The 20,797-nt window shown below is 47.6% G+C and overlaps 1 protein-coding gene across 1 annotated transcript in view; it reads right to left on the bottom strand.

Annotated features, from left to right (window-relative positions):
* SLC12A8 (solute carrier family 12, member 8) overlaps positions 1–20,797 on the bottom strand; it is a 134,781-nt gene that overhangs the window by 66,013 nt on the left and 47,971 nt on the right. The gene's annotated exons all lie outside the window — the stretch shown is intronic.

The raw sequence follows: 20,797 nt of genomic DNA, 5'->3' as shown, positions 1-20,797 counted from the left end.
TGGGGAGGGCCCCCACCCTGTGGGAGGGCTGGCTGTCGGGAAGAAGCCCCAGGGCTGGGCAACCCAGGGGATGAAGGGCCAGGTTGGGGGATGTCAGGGCAGCCTCCCTGGCCTGGGAGGGAAGCGGTTGAAAGTGTTCCATAAAAAGAGCAGCTCCCGCCACGCCCTGTGGTCTAGGACGGCAGTCCCAGGGCTCTTTCTGAGCTAAGGATTCCTCATTTGTGAAAGGAAAGATAAGCTTTTTCTTCATGAAGAATGGTTTCTGGTAACCAAGAAATTGTTCCATCTGTTAACACAGGCTCTATTTTAAATGCTTAATGAACCTTTTCTCATAATGGCTTTGAGATCAGTAAGCTGAGAGGGGATTTTTGCCTAGAGAGGCCTCCAGCCGGCAAGAGCTGTCAAATGTCCAAGAATGTGAAAAGAATCTGACTTGAGGAGCCACTAGGTTCTCACCTGGGCCCCAGGAAACAAGAGGCATCTCGGGGTGAGAACAGTGCTGTCCACTTCCGCTGTGCACCATTCGTTCCAAGTGCTTTACCGTATTAACTCACGGAAGCCTCACAACTACCCTATGAGGTAGATGGATTTTTTTTTCAGGGAAGGAAACTGAGGCACAGAGAGGCAACTGGGATTCACACATCGTGTTGCCACTGCTGCGGCAGTGCTTGTCCAAGGCTGCAGGGAGTCTTGGACGAGCGCCAGGGGCTCCAGCTGGTCCAGCTGGGACCCTGCAGAGGGGTCCGGAGAGACCCCGCCCCCAGCCCAGCCCATAGAGCCCCCACTAGCCTGCCCTAGAAAGGAGCCCTAAGAAAGGAAAATCTGGCCTCCTTATCTCCTGGGGGAAAGGAATGCGCTCTCCCTCCCGCCAGGATAAGGGGCTGTTTTAACGGGAAGTCTCCACCCTGGCTGTGGGTCCCTCCCAGCCACCACTTATTCCTTCTGGCTGTCTCTGCCTCTGGCATCCCACTTCTCATGCTTCAACTCCTGACCCCCAACACCCCCAAAATAATCCTAACTCAACTCATGGCCCCCTCAAATCAGCTGCCCCTGCACAGCTCCAAGCTGGTCAAGGAGTCTGCCCTGCCCCACTGTTGCTTGGATATCCTCTCTAGGCAGGCAGCTGAGAGGGGGTGGGAGGTCAAGTGGCCCCTGCAGGGAAAGGGCAGTTAGTATCAACACACAGATATGTAAGCAGAGCCCCCCTCCTGCCAAGCACCAGGCTGAAAATATTCACATGCTCAGACCCCTTCCCCACCAAGTTCTGCAGCCATAGGCAGCTCTCCCCCACCCCAAGTCCTACCCAAGAAACAGAGCAGGGCCTCCCTTAGAATCCCATGGCTAAAGATTCGGTATCATAGAACTGTAAAAAGTTAGCATCACAGCACTCTTTAGCCTTAAATCCATTTTACTGATGGGAAAGCTAAGGCCTGAGAAAGGAGACGCCCACATCACAAAGTTAGCAGCTGCTCAGGGGAGACCAGAACCCAGTGTGGCCAAGCCCTTGTCCAATATGTCCTATGGGTCCCTGTCTCTCTGCTGTTACTGGCTGGCTACTTGCCTGTTTTTTCCACTAGACTATGAGCCAGGTGGGGGCAAGCACCATGCTCTCTTATTTTCTGGGGTATCTCCAGCACCTAGCCCCAGGGGACATGCACAAAATATAAAACATTAATATTAACAAACAATAGGAACAACCCAAATATCCATCCACAGATGAATGGATAAATGAAATGTGGTATATCGATACAATGGAATATTATTCCACCATAAGAAGGAATGAATTTCTGATGCATGCTGCAACACAGATGAACTTTGAAGACATCATGCTAAGTGAAAGAAGCCAGACGCAAAAGGACAAATGTTGTATAATTCCCTTTACAGTAGTTCCCCTTTACACAGGGCATCCGTTCCAAAACCCTCAGTGGACGCCTGAAATGGCAGATAATACCAAACCCTGTATATACTATGTTTTTTCCTGTATATACATACCTGTGATCAAGTTTAACTTATAAATTAGGCTCAGTAAGAGACTAGCAACAATGACTAATAATAAAACACAATTATATTGTAATAAAAATTTTACGAATGTGGTCTCTCTCCCTCATCTCGAAATGTCTTTTTTATTCTTTTCTTTCTTTCTTGGCGGGATAGTGGGGACAGGGTCTTGCTCTGTCGCCCCGTCTGGAGTGCATTGGCACGATCACGGCTTACTACAGCCTCCACCCCCCAGGGCTCAAGTGATCCTCCCACTTCAGCTTCCAGACTAGCTGAGACTACAGGCCAGCGCCACCATGCCCAGCTAATTTTTTACATTTTTTGTAGAGACAAGGTCTCAGTTTGTTGCCACAGGGAACACCTCTTCTCACCACAGGAAGGTCCTTCCTTCACGAGAAGCGAGGCGGGGAAGCTGTCCAGCAAGCCCTCTGACCACCAGTCACCAATGTAGGCAAACTCACTGTGTGCTCAGGGGTTTAGGTGGAAAGGACCATTGTGCTCAGGAGTTTGCTGACATCTGGAATCCGTGGAGTTTTACTCAAGGGTGAGGTGTGTGAGCATTTGCAGCAAAGCTGTCAAGAAATACAAGCTGCAGCGCCTCAATATCAAGCATGCCCAACTCCCAGGGAAGACTTCTGCAAAATCAAGGGTGCTGTTGTCCTAGTCCTATAGTCAGCACATGTTCTCATTTTCAAAACTTTCCTGGTCACTGGGACCCAAGGCCTGGGAGCAGCGTTTAACCTGCGGTCCCACTAAATGACAGCTGGCCTTGAGTGAGTGTGCCTTTAACCCGGGCTGCCCTGGGCTAGTGCCATATCACCTGACCTTGCAGCTTCAGGCTGCACCCTGCTTCCCTTTGTGGGGCTGGCAGAGGCGCTCTGCTCTCGGCCTCCTGGCTCTGAGAGGAGGAAACCAGAAGTGGCCCCTTCCTGTGTCTCTGTGTGTTCTTTTGCAAGCCATTGTGTGCCTTTTCTGCAGGCGCTTATGGAGAGTGAGGTGTGTTTGTACCATCTCCCTGTCAGATTAGGAATCCTCAAGGTCAGAGACAAGTTCAAGCCTCCCTCAGGATTGCCTCCTCATCCCCAGGTGGTTGCAGTCACTGGGGTGCTGGATGAGTCCAGTGACCATACATCCTGCCCCACATCCTGCCCGGACAGCCTGAGAAGTGTTTTGATGACTGATCAACCCAGAGAGCACGCGAGGAGAGCAAGAGGAGAAGAAAGGATGCTGCTGCTCTTGACTGAACGTGATTGAGGTGCTCCAGGAAACCACCTTGCTAGGCAAAGTATAGTCCCCAACCTGCGGCATTGGAACCTTCATTTTAACAAGCTCCCCAGATCCTGAAGCACTGTCTTAGAGTATAACCCAGGGCCTCCAGGGAACTATTCTTCCAGGACAAGCAATGATAATGACAATAATTTTTTATTGAGCACCTACTTTGTGCCAGGTATGACACTAGGCCTCTTATAAACATTATCTTATTTTATGCTTTGGCAACCCAGCGAGGCAGGTGCTATTACCTGCTTTTCAGAAACAAAGAGAGCAGGTCAGAGAGGTTACCTAACTTGATCAAATCCATGCAGCAAATTACAGCTGAGCCGGAACTTGAAGCTGGAGGTCTGACTCCAAAGCCATGTCTCTGACGACTGTAGTATATGTGATGCAGTCTTTCACATCAGGCCAGCAGTGACAGCCACTTGCCAACTCTCTATGGGGCCCAGAGGTTTAAAGGCAAAGGCAATCCCCAGGCAGATGTCTAGAGGCTGCCCCCTTGCCTAGTGCTGGCCTACAGTGTGGACACCTATGTGTTGGGGTTAGGTCAACCCTATGGCAGAGGCCTCGATATTTCTTCAGAACACACCCCTGAAGATGAAGGTGCGTGCCTCAGTCCCCAGGGAGCACGAAGATCCAGGCAAGAGGGACATGTAAGTTGGATTGTGAGCAGGTCTGGAAGCTCTAGCACTGGCCTTGTCTGGGCCCTGGAGTGAGGGTAGCAAGGAGAAGAGTGGGGGTGGGGGGTGGGGGCCCACATGGGTCCTTTGTATATTATTTAACTTTCAAATTTGCGATTTGGGGCATCACCTCCTGCCAGCCTCAGGAGGCAGCACTCTCCTGCCAGCTCTACCTCTGGGTTACCTCCCACCCCCACCCTCGGCCAGCACTCACAGGCTCCTCACACCACAGAGCCCACTCCTGCACGCCCACTCGCAGCCCAGGACGTCCCACCTTGTTCTCTGGGTCTGTAGCTGGCCGCCTTGCTCCCTACCCAAATGTGAGTGACTTGAGGGCACATCTCCCACTTTGTGCCTTATACAGACCCACCATCCTGCCTCCTACCCCAGGAGGTACCCCCAAAATGGTGAAGCCAGAAGTGCCTTCAGGTACGCTTCTACAGTCACATGACGAGTAATCTGCAAATTCCCCACAGCCGGGGGACACTGGCCACGTGCAGTGAGAGGAACACAAACCAGCAGCGGGGGGCACAGGTGGGATGTGTCAGCCCACCCCTCAGCGGTCACCCACCGCCTCCTCGGAACTCCCAGCTGCTCAGGGCTGAGGTGGGCGAGGCTCAGAAGTGTGGCATCCATCCCCGGAACGGAACGCCCAGACAGGGAGCTGGGCCAGCCCATCCCTCCTGCTCACAGAGTCACAGAGGGGGAGCAGACTCAGGGGCCAAAGCCGGGCAGCGCTCACTTGCACTTCCTTCTGCAACCTTTACCAGGACACACGGCCTCCTCAACCCATGGCTCCTTTCTCTGATCCCCAAGCCAAAGCCAGCAAATGAGAGTAACTCAACAGAGACAGCTGGGTCGTGGGATCAGCGTAGGGGCTCGGAGCCAGGGCTCTGGGATTTTGGTCAGCCATTTTTTCTTCATCAGAATCAATCTCAGAATAAGAGGGAGGCCTAAGGCATGCCTGCTGCTGGCCAGGGGTGATGGGGACCACTGCCCACAGAAAGCCTTCTAACAAGGGCTGGATCCAAACAATCAGGGAACAAGGATGCCTAAAGCATTCGTTTCTCACCTAACTAGAGAAATATTAAATGTGCATCTCACATAATTTGACAAACAAGAACCACCAACATAAAATAAGTGTAATACTGAAAATATTCAACAGGTGGAACAAGTCAAAGAACATGCTTTGCTTCCTATTCAGGCCACGAAGGGAGAGAAAGAGAAGAAATGGAAGGCGAGGAGGGATGGGGAGATGGCAAAGTGGGGGCAGAGGGGAAAAAGAGAGACAAAAAGATTGGGGTGAAAAAACAGAGAGAGACAAGCATAAAGGAAGAAAGGATGAGGCAGAAAGAAAAGAGGAGGGAGAGCAGGTGGATTTGGGGGAATGCTGGACAATTGGTCAGGCTTGGTCTGCAGAAGTTCAGAAATCCTTACCTGGACATGAGCCTTCGTTTATAATTCTTCACTGTTCTAACCCTTTAAAATGCCTCTGTTCTAATCCTTAATCTTTCTCCCTTCAGGTCAAGAATGCCTTTGAGAATCTGGCAGTACTTCTGAACCCTGTGCTGGAAAAATACACTTATTTTCATACAATTTTGCATGCAACTTCAGAGCTCAAGGACTCTATGTTAAAAATACTTATTCTAGAAGCTCCACTCTGATTGGGAGACCCATAATGGCAAAAGCAAAAACACCTCAACTGCCAGATGAAAGTAAAATGAGGGTGGGATGTGTTGCATTCAAGTCATCACATTGAGCTTTAATTATACCATTGGCTTCAGTGACAGAATCTGGGGCCTAAGCACCTTTTCCTGGTTACTACCCCAACAGTCGTATTGGAAGCAAGGCTGGCTACTCCAAGGGGTCCACTGTGTACATGGATGGTTATTTTGCAGTAAAGGGCCTGTGTTTGACCCAGGTAACAATGTGTGAGTCATATTAACCCTTTACAGATCAATAGGATTAATAAATCCCATATATGTAGTAGTTTCCAAATCTGAATATACATAAGAATTTCCAGTATGCTTATCTAAAATGTAGATTACTAGTCCAAAATTTGAGAGTATGGATCAGACTCTTTTTCTAATGAGTTTCTAGATAATTCTGATACAGGAAATTCCCACACCTAACGCTGAGACACACTGTTCTCAGAGAAAATTCCAAGTCTGAGAGGCTGAGCTTCTGGTCCCACAGGTCTGCTGATTCTCTACTCCTTGCAGTGCAGTTCTTGTACACTAGGGGGCAGGACTGAGCGCATATGCAAGGGCACCGCAAGACGAGGTTTGGACTACTGCATCAAAAAGGCTACCTTTACAGGGGAAAATAGAATGAGCAATGCAGAACATGAAAGGTATAGTGCCCGGTGAAACCTTCCCAGGGCCTTGAAGGCAGTAGTTCCCAGATCTGACTTAAAAAGCATGATAAAAAACTACCCGGAGCACTTCTTACAATCCAGATTCCCGGGCCTCAGGCTATTAGGAAACACACACACGTACACACATACACACACACCCCAAGTTTCCTCAGGGATTCTGATACACATGCAAGTATCACAACTTGTTTGTTTATGGCTCTTCAAGCCCAAGGGTATTTTGATCACGATACCAGATCACTATTATAAAGAGGCTTCCAAAAACTAAAGTGCCCTTATAATTCTAAAGCAAAAAACAGTGAACATTACCAGGGTTTTCTTCTTCTTTTCTCTTTCTCTTCCTCCCCCTCTTTCTTTTTCATTGAGGAGACTAATTGGAGAAGGTGGGCCACACTGGAATGTCCTGAATGGGTTCCAGATGGTGAAGTCATTGGCCTCTTGGCCCAACTGTTCCTCCCTTGTCCCTGGAGTGCTCTACAAATATTATCATTTTCTGACTGCGCAGTGACATGAAAATGGTTGAGAGGCTCTAGGTCAGGTGTAAAAGAAACTCACGGAAAGGGAAGAACAGCTTGGTCCAAAAGAAACTGTGGAGATACTTTCCAATTCTCTGCAACGTGGAGAATCCCAGATCAGATGCCAAGCCCAGCATGGATTGGTTTGGACTCGTCATGGTGCCCGATCCACACTGGGTTTGGCATCTGATCTGGGATTGTGAGGGGGTGGGGTGAGTCTCAAGAGAAATGCTAAAGGGGCAGCCCTGCTTCAGGCTGCTTAGCAGACTGGTGGCAACAGGGAAACCCAGGCACAGATTGCAGATCCTCTGCCCAGGGAGGATGACCCCGATAATAAGACTGTCTTACATTTATTTAGAATCTTCCTTTGCCAAGGCAATTGTACTTATAGTAGTTGTTCATTTTGAGTATAATTTTTTAAAAACATTTTGATTTTCTGAAATTTGGATGTCTTATAAGCAACACGAGGACTTAATGTAACGCTTTTTTCCACCTGAAAATTTGGTGTAACTTAAAATTGATGGTGACTTGGAATTGAGGAAATGTTTTATTACCTCATTTAATCTCTAAATAATCTGTGAGACATATATTATTCTCTATTTTCTAGAGGAGGAAACTGATGCTTAGGTGATTTCCCCAAGGTCAAGGATGGAGAAAGTGGAAGAGCCGGGACTAAAATCCAGGTTCCAGTATTTCTTCCCTGATAATGTATGAGCAGATTTGTTCATACAGTAGGAATTTGGGATTACAGAGTAATTGCTCCAGGAGAACTGCTCCAAAAAGTGACTGCCACCCAGAGTTACTGGGGCAGAGAAAGCAAGAAGTGACTTTCCTTTTGCTTCAAGTAGAAATTTGAGGGAAAAAAATATAAATATATATAGGTTTATTTGGTGGCTGTTCTTTGTTTGCTTTAGGCAATAACAAAAGTCCCTTGATTACTTTAGGGACTTCAGAATGTACCGTGCTCATTCCTCATGCCACGATCACCTCTGGTACGTGTGAGTTTAAAATGGTGCTCATGGCCAGGCACAGTGGCTCACGCCTGTAATCCCAGCACTTTGGGAGGCTGAGGCAGGCAGATCACGAGGTCAGGAGATTGAGACCATCCTGGCTAACACGGTGAAACCCCATCTCTACTAAAAAATGCAAAAAATTAGCCGGGCATGGTGGCGGGCACCTGTAGTCCCAGTTACTCGGGAGGCTGAGGCAGGAGAATGGCGTAAACCCAGGAGGCGGAGCTTGCAGTGAGCCGAGATCCCGCCACTGCACTCCAGCCTGGGTGACAGAGTGAGACTCCGTCTCAAATAAATAAATAAATAAATAAAATGGTGCTCATTCGGTCATTACAGATTCACTGCTTAAATTTGTTATTTTAGAATGTTTTTCATTTTTGAGAATCAGGATTCTAAAGTGTCATACCTTTAAAAATCTAGCATTTTGATTTCTGCAAGTCCAAGAGGATGCAAGAAGAAGTTTAACAGAAGAAACCATCTTCAAAATAATAAAACGCAAAAGTTATTCTCTACAATATCCAGTAAGTGCTTATTTTCTGGAAAACAGTTGGCAAGGGGAGGGGGAGAAGGAACCACCCCTCCCCCCAAAACTCAAATTAAAAATAACTACTTTGGACATATTCTTTCTAATCCTTAAAAAAACATCCTTCCAGGAAGGTACCTCTTTCCATTAGACAGATGAACAAACTCAAAGGGTTTCGGTGACTTGCCCACAGCCACACAGCTAACAAGAAGCATGTGTTCTGATAGCATTAATCAGAAAAGCACATATTGCTGACATGGATTCCCTGTTTCATGAGGGGAGGGACCATCGCTATCCTATTCACCCAAAGCCTACCTCCTGGCACCCCGTTGGCTTCGATGACTACCTATGGGGTGGATGGATGGGAGGAAGAAAGAAAGGGAGGCGGAACAGGTGTGTGTGCAGCCAGGTGCTCTGTCCACCCTGCCACTCCTCTTCTTTGGAGACAGTGCTCTGACAATCTGTTCCATCAACTCCATTCTCCTGCGACTCTCATCACACTTTCACAAGCTGCTCAGATTACATTTCCTAGGACTGTGTCCATCCATCTGCCTCACTGGATGCTGATCCACTCTGGTGTGTTTTCCAGTCAGTCACTCAGCAAAGTGCAACTGAGAGCCAACTATGTGCCTGGTACTTTCCAAGATGCTGGGATAAAACGGCAATAAGATGGGATTCCTGTGTTTGAGGTTCTTACAGCCTGAAAAACAATGACCTCTGCATTTCCTACTCAGCACCGCGTGCCCTCAACATCCAAGGTATGGGGATTTTCTGTAGCTGCCTATCAAACTCTCAGCTACCACCAGTGCTTCTTTCTGCTATTTCTGATGCCTTGTTTTGTTACTTTCAGAGACACCAAATGATGGCCCCAGGTGAGGGACTCTTCTCAATAGCATGTTCTTGTGCTTCTTCATTTAGGGCACATCTCCCATGCTGGGAAGTACGAGACAAATACCAGGAGTTGGGCAAGTGTCACACTAAGTTCTTCCCCTGGCTGGGCAGCCCGCTGACTTCCAAGAGATAATGAATTTTTTTGTATTTATTTATTTATATTTTTTTGAGATGGGCTCTCACTGTCTCATCCAGGCTGGAGTGCAGTGGTGTGACCTTGGCTCACTGCAACCTCCACCTCCCAGGTTCAAGCCATTCTCCCGCCTCAGCAGGAGATGAGATGATGTGGGGCGGATGATGCAGGCATCGTGACACAGCACTTGGCTATTATTGGCCTTGAGCTCCGGACTAGCTGGGGTTACAGGCGCGCAACACCACATCCAGCTAATTTTTGTATTTTTAGTAGAGACAGTGTTTTACCATGTTGGCCAGGCTGGTCTCGAACTCCTGACCTCAGGTGATCCAGCCACCTCGGCCTCCCAAAGTGCTGGGATTGCAGGAGTGAGCCACTGTGCCCGGCCAGAGGATGAATTTTAAAATCAAGTTTTATTATGGGGAAACTGAAGACCCACAGATATTAGGGTGCTGGCCTAGGGTCCCACAGACAGTGGTAAAGAGAATACTGGCTTCAAGTCTCCCAGTGCAAAATACTTCAACTACCGTCCCCTTTCACTTCACTAGTTAGCAACTTCGCAAACTGCATTTTCAATGCCATGCCCTACATGGGACTTAGGTGTCCTGCTTGTTTTCTAATTCAGTCAGTGAAGAGCAGGCGGCCCCAGCGGCTGGAAACAATGTGAGCTTGATGGTTAAGGACATGAACCCTGAGGTCAGAAGCCAGGGCTCAAATTCTGGCTCCACTGCTTACCAGCTGGACAACTGCTGGGCAAGATAAGCTCTCTGAACCTCAGTTATCTCATCTTTACCATAGGGATAATAACAGCATAGGGACCCTGTGGATATTGTTAGGATATAATGAGATGTATAATGCTTTGTAGCACCTGGCACATAGAGAATGCTCAATAAACATTAGCTATTACAGTATCCCCCTCCCTTATCCATCAGGGGCACATCCCACGACCCCCAGGGGATGCCTGAAACCACAGATAGTACCTAACCCTATATACACCGTGTTTTTCCTATATATACATACCTAGGGTAAAGTTTAATTTATAAATTAGGCACAATAAGATATCAACCACAATAATTCACAATAAAACAGAACAACTCTAACAATATACTATAATAAAAGTTATGTGAACATCTCTCTCTCAAAATAGCTTACCATGCTGTATTCACCCTTCTTCTTGTGATGATGTAAGAAGATAAAATGCCTACGTGACGAGAAGAAGTGAGGCGGATGACGCAGGCATCATAGCATTTGACTATTATTGGCCTCGAGCTCAAGTCCTCTGCTACTTGACAGTTGATCTGATAACCAAGCCAGGTACTAAGTGACTGATGGCAGTTAGTGTGTACTGTGTGGCCACACTGGACAAAGCAGGGTTCACATCTCGGGTGAGATAGTGCAAGATTTCATCATGCTACTTACTCAGAATGGTGGGCAATTTAAAACTTATGAACTGTTTGTTTCTGGAATTTTCCATTTGGTATTTTCAGACTGTGGTTGACCACGGGTAATGGAAACCATGGAAAGCGAAGCCGTGGGTGGGAGGGGGCTACTGTGTTACTTTCCTTGCTCACCTCACCACCTTCAAATCTTAAATTCAAGAAATGTACAGCAATATGAATGGACCCAGGACTTTTTTCTCATCTCAATAAATTATTCCACTTAACTTTATTCTCTGCTTACAGCAGAAATATACTCAGTGTTTCAAAAAGTATTAATTTTATCCAGACCGTTCGGTAAAGAATGTCTGATAAGGACACCGTGAGATTCTGATGCAGGAATTGATGTAGACATCTGACATAATTTTCTGATGACTTATAAGAAATAAGTTTGAAAGGACTAAGAGCTGGGTAACAGTTGATGAACCACTTTTCTTAATCAGTATTGCTTACTCTTGCAAAAAATAAAATCTCAACTTCATAACTCAATTATTTTTAATTTTTCAGAAAAGTGGCACATATTCTCAGAGAAGCAAGGGAAGTTTCCCTTCACATCCCTAGACTGTATGCTCAGGGTGAAAGAGACTATTGTTTGGGCCACAGACTTGTGAGCCAGACATGATTTTCACATGCAAATGGTGGCCACATACAGAGATAATCCAGGCCCCGGGCCAGGCACAGACCCCGGCCGGCTGCCTCATCATGCTCTCACGGGGCATGTGGCTGAGCTGTAGTGCTGCGATGAGGCAGTCTGCCATCCAATGGGAGAGGCCATGTGTGGAAAAAGACTAAAAATACAAAGTACACTAGAAACCATGCAAATGAATTTAGTTCAGAGTGAGAAGGCATTTCGTCACTGAATCATGGATGGGGCTGGCCAAGGTTTACCAGAGGAAGTGAAGTGTTTGCGCTCATGCGCCAGACATGGTGCCGGCTGCTTTCTCTCCAGTATCTCTGGGCCAGGCCATCAGCGTGTGTGATCATGCATGGGTCTATGTGTGCACCCACTCACATAGCCAGTGGTGCGAGGAAAGTAAATACTTACAGCAGGATCTTGGACGCTTTTTAATTTTTTCATCATTGTTTTAGATTGTAAACTAATGAGACAAAAAATCAATCAAGGTTCTCATTGGTTAAAATACATTTTGTTTGAGTTTAACAACTGAGTGTATGTTCCCAATGGCGATGGTAGACCAAAGACAGGATGGGAGGTGGGATGAGAAGGGCGGGAATGGAAACAATTAAGAGGCATGTACAAACAAATCAAGAGAATGAGATCACGAAACTGTCTCCCAAACTGCGTCTGGTCTTCATCTCTACCCCACCTCAACTGCATCAGTCCAGGCTGTGTCTTCTCTAGACTGGGCAATTGCAACCACCTCTGAAGCTCCCCAGCCTCAGTCCCTCCCCATTTGTGCCCACCCTAACCCTAGGCAGGGCTCCAAAGAGCAAATCTGATTCAACCCCTTCCCTGCTTCAAAGAAAAGCCTACTGACCTTTTGCTCAGCTTTTATGATTTCTGTATCTTTAAAATACATGCTGAATTTTAAACTTATTCCTGGTTATTTTGTTTGTTTGTTTACTTTTCTAACTAGAGAGACTAAGAAAATTCTCAAGATATGTCATCAAGCCTCTGTTTATAGTACATTCCATCTGGGACTTCTGAATGTTGCTACATTAGTTTTAACTTTTAAAATATTATATACTATGTGAGCTCAATTATGTTTTAAAAGCAAAAAGGATGGAAAAAAGCTATAAGGAAATAGCTTTTAGACATATTTTTAAATTAAATATTTATTGTTCTTAATAAAAATAAGTTAAAATTATAATTTAGTAGGTACTATCTACTCACAAATATGAATACAAATATGGAAGGCAAGAATACCGGAAGGAAATATACTAATTATAAATACAGATGCTCCTTGACCTTCAGTGGGGCCATGTCCCGATAAACCTGTGATAAATGAAAAATAATGGCTATGATCTGAACAGAGACAAGCTACTCTTCCACTTTTCACCAAGGTCTGTGATACAAACCGGTCCTGGAAGCCCTAGAAGCTGAGAGTTCCCTGAGCTTCCCTCTGCCTCCTTGCTTTGAAGCACCATCACCTCAGGGAACTGGCAAGAACTCTCTCTTGAACCTGAAAAGGCCTTGTACCCTTCTGGCCCTCTGTCCCCACACCCTCCTGTCCCCGCACACTCAGCTCCAGCACACCTACCTTCCTGCACTTTCTGAACTCTTCCATGCACGCTGAGTCTTCACATATGCTGTTCCCATTCCTTGGGATCACCATCCCCAGTTTACTACCAGGTGAACCCTTGCATGACCTCTGGGGTACACTCACATCACCCTCTCCTTGAAGACCTCTCTGAAACCCCAAGGTCAAGGTTCTTCCACTCTCCTCCACCTGCAACTTGCATATTTTCCTTTAAAATACTGACCCAGGAAATGGTGATTGTTTGGCTGGGGGAGAGACTGTGCCTTATTCTTGCGTGTATCCTCGATTTCTAGCTCTGGGTCTGCACACAGTGGGACTCAGGAAAAGTTTTCCAGTGAACTGGTTAGAGTGGAGGAGAGAAGGAAATCAAGGTGGGGAGGAGACAAAGAAATACAGAGATGAAGAGACAAACGAGCCAAGGAAGGACAGTGGAAATGAAGGAGTCTGGGACTGAATGTTAGTAAGACACAACTTGACGACTCACTGTGGGAAATCTTTTCGGGAATAAATACATTTTCTCATTTCAATCTAAGGTTTCATTTCTAAGTAGACCATTTCTCTGCTTTTATTTGTTCCTAGTAAGCCCCAATGTCAAATCAGCTTTTTTTTTCTTTTTTGAGACAGTCTTGCTCTGTCGCCCAGGCTGCAGTGCAGTGGCGCTGTCTTGGCTCATTACAGCCCCTGCCTTCCAGGTTCAAGCAATTCTGCTGCCTCAGCCTCCTGGGTAGCTGGGATTACAGGCACCCACCACCACGCCCAGTTAATTTTTGTATTTTTAGTAGCGACAGGGTTTCACCATGTTGCCCAGGCTGGTCTCAAACTCCTGACCTCAAGTGATCCGCACACTTTGGCCTCCCAAAGTGCTCGGATTATAGGTGTGAGTCACAGTACCTGGACCCCCAGTGGGCTTTTCTAATCATAAGTGTATCCAACTATTATAAGATCCTCTTTAGACAACTTAAGCTTTTTCTTTAGATACTGTTCCCACATATTTCAAGCATGAAATCACTATTTTCCCTGGAGCGATACCTAAAACTTGCTTCTCTGCTGTTTGCACATCCTCAAAAGTCAGGGAGGAAAGCTCTTACAGTCACTTTGGAAGGGTGTCACCATGCAAATTCAGTTTCTGACTGCTGTGATTAAGTATCAGCCCGTAAGGTAACACCTACTGAAAATAACAAGTAGCCTCAAATATTTATTATGACACTAAGTCAGAAATCATATTGCAGCAACCCACCAAGAGAAAATACCTTCTTCATATCTCTTCCATGATATCATCCCAAATGACTTCAAAAAGACTCAGAAATCTGTTTACAAAGCACTATTCAGATTTCCACAAACGGTCCCTAGAATCAGGGGTAGAATCCGCAGTGATCACAGTCCTGAATCTAGGACTGTAAAGTTTGCCAGAGTGAGATAGACAATGATGTGTCACGAAGAGATGTACTACTAAACCTTTCTAAATGAAAAATAATGCTTTTTGGAGGGAAAATAATAAAATTATCTAATTTAAAAAATTTTAAGTATGGTTAGTTTGTCATTGAAAAATATTAATACCAGACTTATCAGTTAAGATGGCAGACTGAATACATGAACCTAATTTTGTTCCCTCCCCACATCCACCAATGTATATCAAAGAACTTTTTTTTAGAGGTGGGGTCTCACCATGTTGCCCAGGCTAGTCTCAAACTCCTGGACTCAAGCAACCCTCCCGCCTTGGTCTCCCAAAGTGCTGGGATTAGAGGCACGAGTCATTGCACCCATCAAAGACATTTTTTAAAGGATATAAATCCATAAGAATGGGGAAGACAGGAGAACACAGCAACAAAATTTTGGAAGTTAAAAAGTAGATGGTCCAGTGGTACAGATATCAGACCCAAGAAAATGGAATGTCAAGTCAGCAGAGGGAAAATCTGAGAACCAATCTGATTTAGCCCTCCAAATTCTCAGAGGTCTCAGGAGCTGACAGCACCAGGTATTTCTGGATGTGGGTGTGAGAGATGGAGGCCTTGGCCTCCCAAAGTGCTGGGATTACAGGCGTGAGCCACTGGCCCCCAGCAGTGTTCTGGTTTGACCCACTCCCGAGGGCCAGAGCTAGGCAATGAGGAGGTTAGAAGCAAAATACAGAGCAGCTGGCTCTCCCAAGCACTCCCTTCAGTCATCTAGAACCCCAGGCCTATAACGGCCCCTCCAGCTGCCCAGACACATGCCCTTTCCTGGGACTCAGATTTGACTCTATGAACAGAAAGTAGGTAAATAAATAACCAAAAGTCTAAGAGTGACTGCTGTGGAGATGCAACTGGAGAGAAGCAATAGTACTGGTAATGTTCTCTTTCTCTCCTTTACTTCCTTCCTTTCTTTCTCTCTCTCTCTCTCTCTCTCTCTCTCCCTCCCTCCCTCCCCCTCTCTCCCTCTCTCTCCCTCTCTCTCTCTTTCTCTCTTTCTTTCTTTTTTGCTTTCCTTCTTAGGGTCAGGGTTCTCGCTGTGTTACCCGGGCTGGAGTACACAGCTCACTGTGACCTCAAACTCTTGGGCTCAAGTGATTCCTCCTGCCTCAGCCTTCTGAGTAGCTGAGACAACAGGTGTGCATCACCATGCCCAGCTAATTTTAAAAAAGTTTTCTAGAGATGAAGTCTCACTGTATTGCCTACGCTGGTCTCAAACTCCGGGGCTCAAGTGATCCTCCTACCCTGGCCTCCCAAACTGCTGGGATTACAGGGGTGAGCCACTGCACCCAGTGTGACTTGATTCTCAACTCTACCTATGGTAGGTGAGGTACTCACCGCTCACCACCTCCGTTTCCCCACTGTAAAATGGGAATCATAGTATCTACTTCTTTTGTAAGAGTTAAATGAATTAATACATATAAAGTACAAAAAACCAGTGCCTGGCATATAGTAATGCTCAGTAAAGGTTAGCTACCACTGTCCTCGCTATTACAGATAAGCAGCATCTGACTACACATGATAACGATCTGCAAGTGAAGTTCTTTCCATCCAAAGGTCCACAAGTCCTGGGCCTTGCTGAGGGGGTCTTTCTCCTCATGGCTTCCTGGTGTCCACAGCCTTTGCCATCTCTCAATCAGCCACTGGTTGCAGATGCGAGTTTAGATGAAGCAGGTGACACTTGTAACACCTTAAGTCTTTTCACGCTCAGGATTAAGACATGGATCCCTGAAAGTGGCCAACTTAGCCTGCTGGTGGCCTGTCAGACTGCAGAGCTGCCTCCTCCACCAGCCAGTGCCACAAGGGGCCTCTTCGCAGCAGAATCAATACACAGAAGTGAGTGATGACTTATCATAAACACAGGTGGTCACATGGGACTCGGAGGGAGCTGCACGGGGGCACAGGGCAGAGAGCACTGGGTGGGGAACTGGGAGAACTGGGTTCTAACAGTGGCTGTGTGTGACCCAGCGAAGGTCACTCATCCAGATTCCACACGCCCGGGTTCTGGCACTCTTAAGTGGTTTGTTGGTTTGCCTTTAAATACCATGTAATTAATGCAGGGAGAGAGGGAGGTCAGTTACAGGGCAGTGAGTCTACTGAAAAACGCAGTCCATCATCCCAAACTGACTTCAAAGCCAGTGCTGACCTGCTTGAGCTTCCCATCCCCTTGTCTCGGCAGGGCTCGTAACAATGTTATCACTTTTAAAAACATATGCCTAAACTAGTTCCTATTCTAGACAATTGGCAGGTGCCCAGTTAATAGATTATTCCACCAGACAGTTGAATGCATTGGCCATTGATCAAAAATGAGGTCACTGCAATCCTATGTGCTATAACTGGAAAAGCCTGATGAGAAACAACTGTATCTTTTTTAACAAATAGAAATCCATGCTCCCATTTCCCTGAATTTGTCTTGCCTGATGCATAGTTCAGAAGCAAAGGAGGATTTTGTTTAAGGTCAAGTCGGTCTTGCTTTTCGGCCCCATATGTTGGGTTGTGTGAGTGTCCACGTATGTTTCACATCAGCAAATCCCCAACCGGATTCCAACTGACCTGCAGGAATGTCTGGCCAACACTGCCAGATCCCTGGTCTTTCTCTCAAACCTGCACAGTCAGAAAGAACAGGTCAGGAGACTCTTCGTCCCTGCTATCTGGATCCTTGTTTACATTTTACTCACTTATATCTGCGCTGTGGACACAGGTAATATGAAGCACATGTACTTTTCTCAAAAAAGAAAAAAGAAATCCGGAAACATAGAGCTGTTATCACCAGAGGCTGCAACGTCTTCCCAGCACATGGGCATTCGCAGACAAAGCTATCCCCGCTGACCTGCTGTGGGAAAGACACGCACTCTGATTTTACCACTGACCCAGCCGCACTCTTTTGTCCGGTATATAACGCCTCCCTAAGCATCTCCTTTCCTTGCAAACAAAAAAACCCTGGAGGAAAACTTTCAAAGCCACAGTTTCTTCTCAGTTGCAACCCTTCCTTCCTTCCTTCTTCCCAAGAAGGTCTGACTGGGCTTGCAAGCTGGCCCCACCCTAGGCTGGGCCTCCACACAGGCATTGTGCGATCCTCTGCCATTCTGTGCAGACAGAATACCTGCAAACTGCTGCCAACACAGGAAGGTCGGCGCCTCTCTGGAGGGAGGCCTGGGGAGTATCCATTGCCCAGACGACTGCAGATAAGCAGCTAAGGGGCTAGGGTTCTCCATACCTCCATGTGGGTTTCAGAGCCTTTCTCTTGTACTTCTTTTACTGGTTTTGATTCATCCTTCATTCATTCACTTAGCAAACCTATTGAGCTCCTGCCCACAGCAAGCCCCGTGCTGGTGTTGGGGGACACAGAGTTGACTGAGATAAATTCCTGTCCTCAAGGCTCTCATGTTGCTGAGACAGGCCACTTGGGGAGCAACCCTGACACCTGGGACTCCTGGAACCCCCAGTGAAACCACCTTTCTACAATCCCAGTATCGATCCCACCAGCAGCGTCCCTTAGATCACGTCACCAGAGACAAAGCCAACAGAGGGTGAAAGCAACAGGAGCACGGTGTGGATCCACCAGCCCAACCTTACCTCCTGGGTTTCATCCCTCCCTTAGCACCAGCAAGGACTTCCAGATTCAGATTGGTTTTGGTCTTAAGAACTTTCTTGCCACAGCCAAGTGGCAGGCGGGACATGCTGACTGGCCTCTGTTGCGCTTGGACCAAGTGAATGAGTAAACTTTACAAGACTAAACCATCAATGCTACCCACTCTGGATCCTCCAAACACCTGCTCATTATCGGCATCTGCAATACAACAAGAACCTACCTAGGTAGTAAATAACATACACATAATGGTGATTCACAAAGAGGAATGAGGGCGGTAAGGGGAAGCATCCCAGGCCTGGCCAGAAACCCCCACCCAGTAGCTCATCCCAAGGGTCCAGCCAGGAATAGAGGCAGAGGGAAAGAGATCAGAACCAGAAAAAGAGGAAGAGGAAAAAGAGTCAGAAAGGGATGGGGAGAAAGAAAAAGGAAAAAAAACAAAACCGGAGAAGCCTAATAAAGGTTTGCAATGGTACTTGGGGCCGGGCACGTTGGTTCATGCCTATAATCCCAGCCCTTTGGGAGGCCAAGACAGGGGGATTGTTTGAGCCCAGGAGTTCGAGACCAGTCTGGGCAATATGGCGAAACCCCATCTCTACAAAAGACACAAAAATTAGCTGGGCATGGTGGTGCACAACTGTAGTCCCAGCTACTCAGGAGGCTGAGAAGTGGGAGAATCGCTTAAGGGGAACTCGAGGCTGCAGTGGGTCAAGATCACACCACTGCACTCTAGCCTGGGTGACAGAGTGAGACCCTGTCTCAGAAATTTAAAACAAAAAACAAAAAACAAAAAACAAAAAAAGAAAAGAAAAAAGAAATGCTACTTGGTGCTTCCCATCTCTTTCATTGTGGCCACAAATTCCAGCAGGTCTGCTGCCTCTTTAGGGGCCCTGTGATCCCTTTGTACTTCTGATTAACACAACCTTCCAAGGAATCATCCAAAAAAGGGGCAGAAATTCTCCGTGATGCTGGGGTCAGACTGCCTGAGACCAAGGATGCAGAGGGCTGGGGCCGAGCGGCTGGGCTCCCAAGCTGGCCTTACCCTGTGTGCTCCAGGAGGAGGTGCTGCTGAGGCCCGGTGGGCTGAACTAGGAGCGCCCCTGCCCGGCCGGACACCATTCTCCGCCTGACTTGGGACTTGAGTTTGGTCCTGAACTGAGCGTGTCTATGGCCTCTGTTCCTGGTGGCACTGGGGAGGTATGTTTTAGCCACCTCAGCTGCTGGTCCTCACATTCCACACCTCATCTCCTGCTTTCCCTTCAAGAAGCTCACCCCTAATAGTTTTAACCAGGCATGAACGGGCCCAGCAGAGACTGGCAGGTTCTCAGACCCCCTTGATCCGAAAGGAGAAAGGAAGCAGTAAGGAGTTCACCACCTTCCTCCAAGGGCACCCCAGAGCCAGCAGGTGCCAGGGAGCACCAGGGAAGCAGGTGCTTTGGAGTCAGGTGCCTCTGGGTTTCAATCCTGGATGAGCCATGGACTATGCAAACTCGAGAAAGTTGCATAACCTCTCTGGGACTTTGACTTCCCTGTCTGTAAAACTGCAATAACCATCTCACCCATCTCACTCAGTTGTTTCAAAGATAAATAATCTATGCAAAGTGCCTGACACAGAGTTGGCGCTCCTTCCCAGTTCGTCGCACACATCCATATCCAAAACTAAACAGGTGTTTGCTGTACTTTTGGCCCTCAGCTGAGTGCAGGTCAAGTGGGAAACACAGGAGGAAAAGGAGTCAGTCCTTACATCAGGGGCTAACTGAAGAAGAGTTCCAGTCCCGGCCCTGAGCCCGTGCCCAGTGTAAACGGGATGACAGTCTTGTCTCCAGGGTGTTGCCAGCCTGAGCTCTGAGGTACTTGGCCTGGATTGCTTTGGTTTCCTCCACTGAGCCTGGGTGCCCATCTCTGCAGATAACAGAGCAGAGCCTGCATGAGTAGAGGCTGAAAGGCAAAGGTTCTCAACCCTGGCTGCACAGTAGCACCGGGAGCACTTGAAAATACAGACCACCAGGCCCACCCCAGAGTGCTGATTTACTTGGTCTGGGATGGAGCTTGGGATTCTTTTCTCCGCACCTGAGGCTTCCCTGGTGCTTCTGATGTGCAGACAGGGTTAAGAACCCCAGGGATGGAGGCCAGGCTGCGAAGCTGGGGCCCCCACTTAAACAGTTCATCAGCTATTCCGAGACTTTGTTCCTGTCTGCTGGGCCAGGAAAGGGGCTGGAGACTGAGGCCTGGGCTTTGAAGTTACTTCACCTCTCTAAGTCACTGTCCTGCTTCTTTGAGCAACCCAGCACACCTCCCTGCCACCGTCATCACGAAAGTCACATGAGAGCGTGCGGAAGGCCTTGCTGTGTAGCACCACCCACCCGCCAGCCGAGAAGCAGAGTGTGAATGCCAGGATCCCACAGCCATTTCACACAAAAGAGTGTTTCCTCTTAGTACCTCTGTGGGCAGCGAGGAAGGGTTGAGCCAGCTGTCCTGGGACGAGCCTTTCCAGCCATCAGAGGCCAGAAAACAAACAGTCAGAATCACTACTCCCCACAGAGGCCATCCTGGGCACTGCAGGGCCCTTCCAGGCTGCCCTAGCTCACCGGAGCCCAGAAGACCCTTCCTGGCAAAGCCACGCAGATGCTCTTCCATCACACGGCGAAGGGAGCCACAAGGGAGGCTCAGGGACACGCCCCGCTGGGAGGACACAATTCTGGTGATAGC

Source organism: Mandrillus leucophaeus, unplaced genomic scaffold (genome assembly GCF_000951045.1).
Source record: "Mandrillus leucophaeus isolate KB7577 unplaced genomic scaffold, Mleu.le_1.0 Scaffold123, whole genome shotgun sequence".
Lineage (NCBI taxonomy): Eukaryota > Metazoa > Chordata > Mammalia > Primates > Cercopithecidae > Mandrillus > Mandrillus leucophaeus.
The sequence above is the reverse complement of the archived record's forward strand: the minus strand, read 5'-3'. Positions and strand labels throughout refer to the sequence as shown.